Raw genomic sequence first — 6873 nt, 5'->3', positions numbered from 1 at the left:
ACTACATCAACTGCGTTGTGCTAATGCTTCCACTTTCGGTCTACGAGGGTACGTGGACAACACTCTCCCCTCTCGTTGCTGTGCATCACCATGATCTTGCGTGCGCGTAGGAATTTTTTGAAATTACTACGTTCCCCAACAGAGGCATACTAGGGACACTCTGTTTGTCTATGTATTCACACATGTACTAAGTTTTCGGTTAATACAATTCCAGCATGAATAATAAACATTTATCATGATATAAGGAAATATAAATAACAACTTTATTATTGCCTCTAGGGCATATTTCCTTCAGTCTCCCACTTTGCACTAGAGTCAATAATCTAGTTCACATCGTCATGTGATATAACACCAATAGTTCACATCTTTATGTGATTATTTCACATCTCCATGTGACTAACACCCAAAGGGTTTACTAGAGTCAATAATCTAGTTCACATCGCTATGTGATTAACACCTAAAGAGTGATCATGTTTTTCTTGTGAGAGAAATTTAGTCAACGGGTCTTCCACATTCAGAGCCATATGTATTTTGCAAATTTTCGATGTCTACAATGCTTTGCACGGAGCTATTCTAGCTAATTGCTCCCACTTTCAATATGTATCTAGATCGAGACTTAGAGTCATCCAGATCGGTGACAAAGCTTGCATCGGTGTAACTCTTTACGACGATCTCTTTGTCACCTCCATAACCGAGAAACATTTCCTTATTCCACTAAGGCTGGTTGTAATGGGGAATATCATATACTAGTATCATGCATATGATACTAGTGTATGATACTACATCTGTAATGCATAGTATCATATGTTGGTATCATAGGGGACTATATTTATTGTCATGCATGACACAAAGTAGTACATCATTTAATATGATACGGTATCATGATATCATACTCAAGCATCTCTTTCTTCATTTAATTTTATGTCACCTCATCAAAATTGCTTAGTTGGCATGCATGATACTTGTAACGCCCGGGTAATTAGGCTATAGTAAACTCTCTTAATGATGCCATGTCATCTGTTATTACTGTTGCTAAACTTTCGTTAGTTCAAACCGATTCAAAAATCAATTCAGAAAAATGGCAAACAACAAAAGTTTTTGAAAGTTGAAACAAAAATGTTCGGTCAATGCCAAATATTGCACTGGTAATTATGGTGAAGTAAACACATTTTTAGAGAATTCCTAGATACTTTAAAATGAAATGAAACAGAAAAGAAAATAAATAAAGAAAGAAATTACAAAAAAAACAAAAGGGGAAGCCCCTGGACCAGGCGGCCCAGCTCACAGGCCGGCCGGCCCACCTGCCCCATAGCCATCAGCCGGCCCAACCCCCTGCCTCGTCTCCCTTCTCTGTTCCCCCGACACGGGTCGGAACAGGGGCGCGTCCCCGCCGGACCCCCTCGCCGGCGACGGGAGAGGATAAGGCCGCCGCGCCCCCCGCCTCCTCGATCCCGCCTCCCACTTGCCCCCACTCTCGCCCTCGGTTCCTGCGCCTCTCCCTTCCCCCTCAGATCCACCGCGCCGCTCCCTCTCCTTCCCCTCCGCATCCGAGCGCCACCGCCGCCATGGCTTCGGCCTAGCCACGGCCACCGTGCCCACCTCGCCGCCCCACGGTGTCTCCAACGGCCGCCGCCGTCCGCTGCTTCGACTGGTGCAACCCGTTGGAGACCGGAGCCACCGCAACGCCCCCGACGCCGCCGTCTTCCTCCTCTGCTCCGACAAGCTCCGCCGCCGTTCTTCACCGACTCCGGCGACGCCCCTGCAGCTACTAAACCCCCAAGGGCCACCGTGTGCGCCGCTCGGTGAGCCCCTGCTCTCTCCTCTCCCTCTCTCTCTCCTGCGCCCTGGATAGTCGTCGCCGTAGCACCCGAGCGCTCCGCCGCGGATCTCGTCGCCGGCGAGACTCCGATGACCAAATGGTCATGGGCGTGATTCCGTTGAACTCGCCACGTCGAGTAGGGCCCGGCTAGCCCTCCCATTTGCCCATTAACGTGCGGCACCGCCGTTCCCTCTCGCGGCCGAGCGCCGGCGTCCGCCGCGCCACTCGTCGCCGTCGCTACACAGCCTCTCCGGCCACGGTGTCACTACCGTTCGACGCGGCTTCGTCTCCGCGTTCGAACGCGCCCAGCCCCGCGATGAACCATGCCCTGCAGCCTAGCCATCAAACTCACCCGAGCCCCGGCGTCCGCCTCGCTCGTCGCCGGCGACGCTGCGGCCCTCCTCTGACCAAGCCACCACCTCCATTACATGCGCCACGGCGCGGGCCTTGGAATGGGCCTAGCCCCGCTCCTCCCCGAGCCCCCTAGCGCGATTCCGGCCAACTCCGGCGAGGGACCGCCTCTGTTTGGGTCGCCGGAGTCGCTCCAGCACCGTCCGCCGACGTGGCTAGGCGGGCCCCACCCCTGGGTCGCTGCCTGTGGGCCTGGGGGCCCCAACTGGCCACGTTGACCAAAGTCAACTTCGCTGACGTGGCAGCTACTGCCACTGACATGCGGGCCCCATGCCATAAAACAAATAAAAACAAATATATAAATTGCTAATTAATTAAGTTAATTAACTAAAACCTAATTAGACACTGACTGCTAGGGCCCACCCACTAATTAACCTATTTAGTTAGTCTAAACCCCCTATTATTGCCCCCTGACAATGACCAATGACATGTGGGTCCCACTGGACCCACCTGTCTGGTTTGACTGGTCAATCGACCAGTTGACCCGCTAACATCACTTTGATGTCATGCCTGCGTCATCATTCACTGTTTTGGATAATGTTAGAACTAAATAACTAATTAAAATCAGAAAATGATTTAAATCTTTAGAAAATCATATCTTTTAATCCGTAACTCGGATGAAAATACTTTCTACATGAAAGTTGCTCAGAACGACGAGACGAACCCGGATACGCAACCCATTCGTCCGCCACGCATCCCTAGCATACCGAACACGCAACTTTCCCCCTCCGGTTCATCTGTCCGAAAACGCGAAACACCGGGAATACTTTCCCGGATGTTTTCCCCCTTCACCAGTACCACCTCGTACCGCGTTAGGGCACACCTAGCATCACGCTTTGTCATGTCATGCATCGTCATGCATTCGTTTGCATTATATTTATTATTTCTTCCCCCTCTTCTCTTGCTAGACATCGAGACCGACGCCGCTGCTACCCAGTACGATTACGGTGTTGACGACCCCTCTCTCTTGCCAGAGCAACCAGGCAAGCCCCCCCCCTTGATCACCAGATATCGCCTACTCTACTCTCTATACTGCTTGCATTAGAGTAGTGTAGCATGTTAATGCTTCCAATTAATCCTATCCTGATGCATAGCCTGTCCTTTCTACTACTGTTGTTACCTTTACCTGCAATCCTAATGCTTAGTATAGGATGCTAGTTTACCATCAGTGGCCCTACATTCTTGTCTGTCTGCCATGCTATACTATCGGGCCGTGATCACTTGGGAGGTGGTCACGGATATATACTTATACATAATATATGTTACTTGTGGTGATTAAAGTCGGGTCGGCTCATAGGAGTACCCGCGAGTGATTCTGATGTTGGGGGCTGAAGGGGCAGGTGGCTCCATCCCGGTAGAGGTGGGCCTCAGTTCTCGAAGGCCCCCGACGGTTACTTTGTGGCGGAGCGACAGGGCAGGTTGAGACCACCTAGGAGAGAGGTGGGCCTGGCCCTGGTCGGCGTCCGTGGTTATATCAAAATAACACGCTTAACGAGATCTTGGTATTTGATCTGAGTTTGGCTACTGGCCTATACGCACTAACCATCTACGTGGGGACAGTTATGGGCACTCGACGTCGTGGTATCAGTCGAAGCCTTCGTGATGTCAGCGACTAAGCGGCGCGCACCGGGTTGGACCGCGTAACGCAACTTCTTTTGTAATGGAGGTTGCTAGGTCTGCTCACCGGCCGCGTACGCAACGTGCAGGTGTGCAATGGGCGATGGGCCCAGACCCCTGCGCCATAGGATTTAGACCGGCGTGCTTACCTCTCTGTTGTGCCTAGGTAGGGCTGCGACGTGTTGATCTTCCGAGGCCGGGCATGACCCAGGAAAGTGTGTCCGGCCAAATGGGATCGAGCGTGTTGGGAAATGTGGTGCACCCCTCCAGGGAAGTTAATCTATTCGAATAGCCGTGATCTTCGGTAACAGGACGACTTGGAGTTGTACCTTGACCTTATGACAACTAGAACCGGATACTTAATAAAACACACCCTTCCAAGTGCCAGATACAACCGGTGATCGCTCTCTCACAGGGCGACGAGGGGAGGATCATCGGTTAGGATTATGCTATGCGATGCTACTTGGTGAACTTACCATCTACTCTCTTCTCCTGCTGCAAGATGGAGGTTACCAGAAGCGTAGTCTTCAAAAGGACTAGCTATCCCCCTATTATTCCGGCATTCTGCAGTTCAGTCCACATATGATACCCTTATTCCATTTGATACCAATGCATACATATGTAGTTTAGCTCCTTGCTTGCGAGTACTTTGGATGAGTACTCATGGTTGCTTTTCTTCCCCTTTTCCCCTTTCCTATATCCGATTGCTGCAACCAGACGTTGGAGTCCAGGAGCCAGACGCCACCGTTGATGATGACTACTACTACTCGGGAGGTGCCTACTACTACGTGCAGCCCGCTGACGACGACCAGGAGTAGTTTAGGAGGATCCCAGGTAGGAGGCCTACGCCTCTTTCGATCTGTATCCCAGTTTGTGCTAGCCTTCTTAGGGAAAACTTGTTTAACTTATGTCTGTACTCAGATATTGTTGCTTCCGCTGACTCGTCTATGATCGAGCTCTTGTATTCGAGCCCTCGAGGCCCTTGGCTTGTAATATGATGCTTGTATGACTTATTTTATTTGTAAAGTTGTGTTGTGATATCTTCCCGTGAGTCCCTGATCTTGATCGTACATGTTTGCGTGTATGATTTGTGTACGGCCAAATCGGGGGCGTCACAAGTTGGTATCAGAGCCAACTGCCTGTAGGAATCCCCCTTCCACACTCGTTGGCCGAAGTTGATTCTAGACATTACAAAAACTTTTACTAACATGGTTGTGTGCCTTACGGGCCCACGTCGCCATCTGGGTGGTATTAGGATCTTTTACTCCTCGCTCCTTACTCTGGGACTCTGAACTCTCTCCTACTCGGGTTAAACGATTTTACTAACTCTAACATTAGGATCCCGTGACCACATTCACCCCAAAGTTGGATAAGCCCTAGCTATTCATTAGAGTAGTATATTGAACATTATCCACACTGTCAGTTGACTCCTTTGAAACATCTTTGTTTTCAAATGGAACCCACGAGGCAGGTCGTGCGCCACACGACGGCCATTGGTGCCTCAGGATCACCTGCTGTGTTGGTTGAGATGATGACCTATCTGGGTTTTCGCTGGCACCCTGAGTACACCGTCTATGAGGAGTACCAGGACTTCAACCAGGAGTAGTACCGTGCCATCGTCCACCTCTACTCCCGGGAGTATGACTCCACTACCGTGCTGCACACTGCTCATGGTGTTGGAGTGACTATCGACATGGCGGTCCACGATGCTGCTTATGCTGCTCTGACACGTCTTCGTGGAGAGTATCAGGAGTTGGACACCTCCCCCTTCAGGCACATTGCTATCGCATCCGATGTTGGTGCGGAGGGTTACTACATTGCGGCCTACTCCACTGTCACCCGAGAGCCCTTCTACCATCAGAACCTGGTTCTACATGCTGATGGGCTGGATAGAGCTAACCGAGCTCTTCGCCACGAGTTGTACACCACCCGTCAGCACCTGTATCGTGCTCTGACGTTGTTGCACCCCTCTGTCTGATCTGGTGATCTGTTGCGTTCTGCGATCTACCCTGCCAGGACCGTGATGCCCCAGGGCGTCGGCTGGCCAGATGTGGGAGGCTACTCTCCCGCACTTGGTCCTCTTCTGCCACTTGAGCATCGGGTTCTGCACCAGAGTACCCGCGGACCCCAGGTTGCCGACGTGGAGTTCCCGATGCCACACTACCAGCTTTCAGGCTACAGCTACCTCCGCAGTACCGCGTGGGACTGATGTAGGCTTGCTTGTTAGTGTTAGATGCATTCGCCGCGAGCCTGCGTGCCGCCTATGATGATCTTAGTCTATGTACCGAACTCTATGCATGATCTCTTTTGTAAGATATGCCGACTACTATGTAGTATCTATCGTGCTGCTTTCGTTGTGCATGTTTCATCATGAATGATTCTTGTCTTTGCAAATTTCTCAATGCTGAACTACCCATGTTATATATTAGCAGGATGGTTAGACCAGGTGGTTGTGGTCGTGGTGGCAACGCCCCACCACCGCCTGAGTACATGGCTGGGATGATGCAACAGTTTGAGCTGAATCGTCAGTTCATGGAGAATATTATGGCTCAGTTTCCTCGCCCCAATATGAACCAGCAGCCAACCCAAGTGACTTTGTAGGATTTCATGCACCTCAACCCAACCATGTACCGTAGCTCAACTCAGCCTCTGGATGCTGATGACTGGCTCCGTGACATCACCTATGAGATGGAGTCTGCTGATGTAGCCCCTTCCAGCTACGTCACCTTTGCTTCTTTCTTCCTGAAAGGACCCGCAGCTCAATGGTGGGACAGCCACAGGCATACTCTGCCAGCTGGAACAATCATCACCTGGCCAGACTTCCAAGCTGCCTTCCGTGCTCGCTTCATTCCTCAGGGAATCATGGACCGGAAGAAGCGTGAGTTCCGCAACCTCACCCAAGGCAACAAAACTGTGGAAGCTTATCAGCGGGAGTTTCTGGACTTGTCCTGCTATGCTGAAGAGGACATTGCAACTGATGCACGCAGACAGGAGAAGTTCCATGATGGCCTTCAAGCTGACATCAA

The sequence above is a fragment of the Triticum urartu genome, chromosome 4A, assembly GCF_056163025.1.
Source record: "Triticum urartu cultivar PI428250 chromosome 4A, HENAU_Tu73, whole genome shotgun sequence".
NCBI classification, from domain to species: domain Eukaryota; kingdom Viridiplantae; phylum Streptophyta; class Magnoliopsida; order Poales; family Poaceae; genus Triticum; species Triticum urartu.
Note: the sequence above shows the minus strand (reverse complement) of the source record.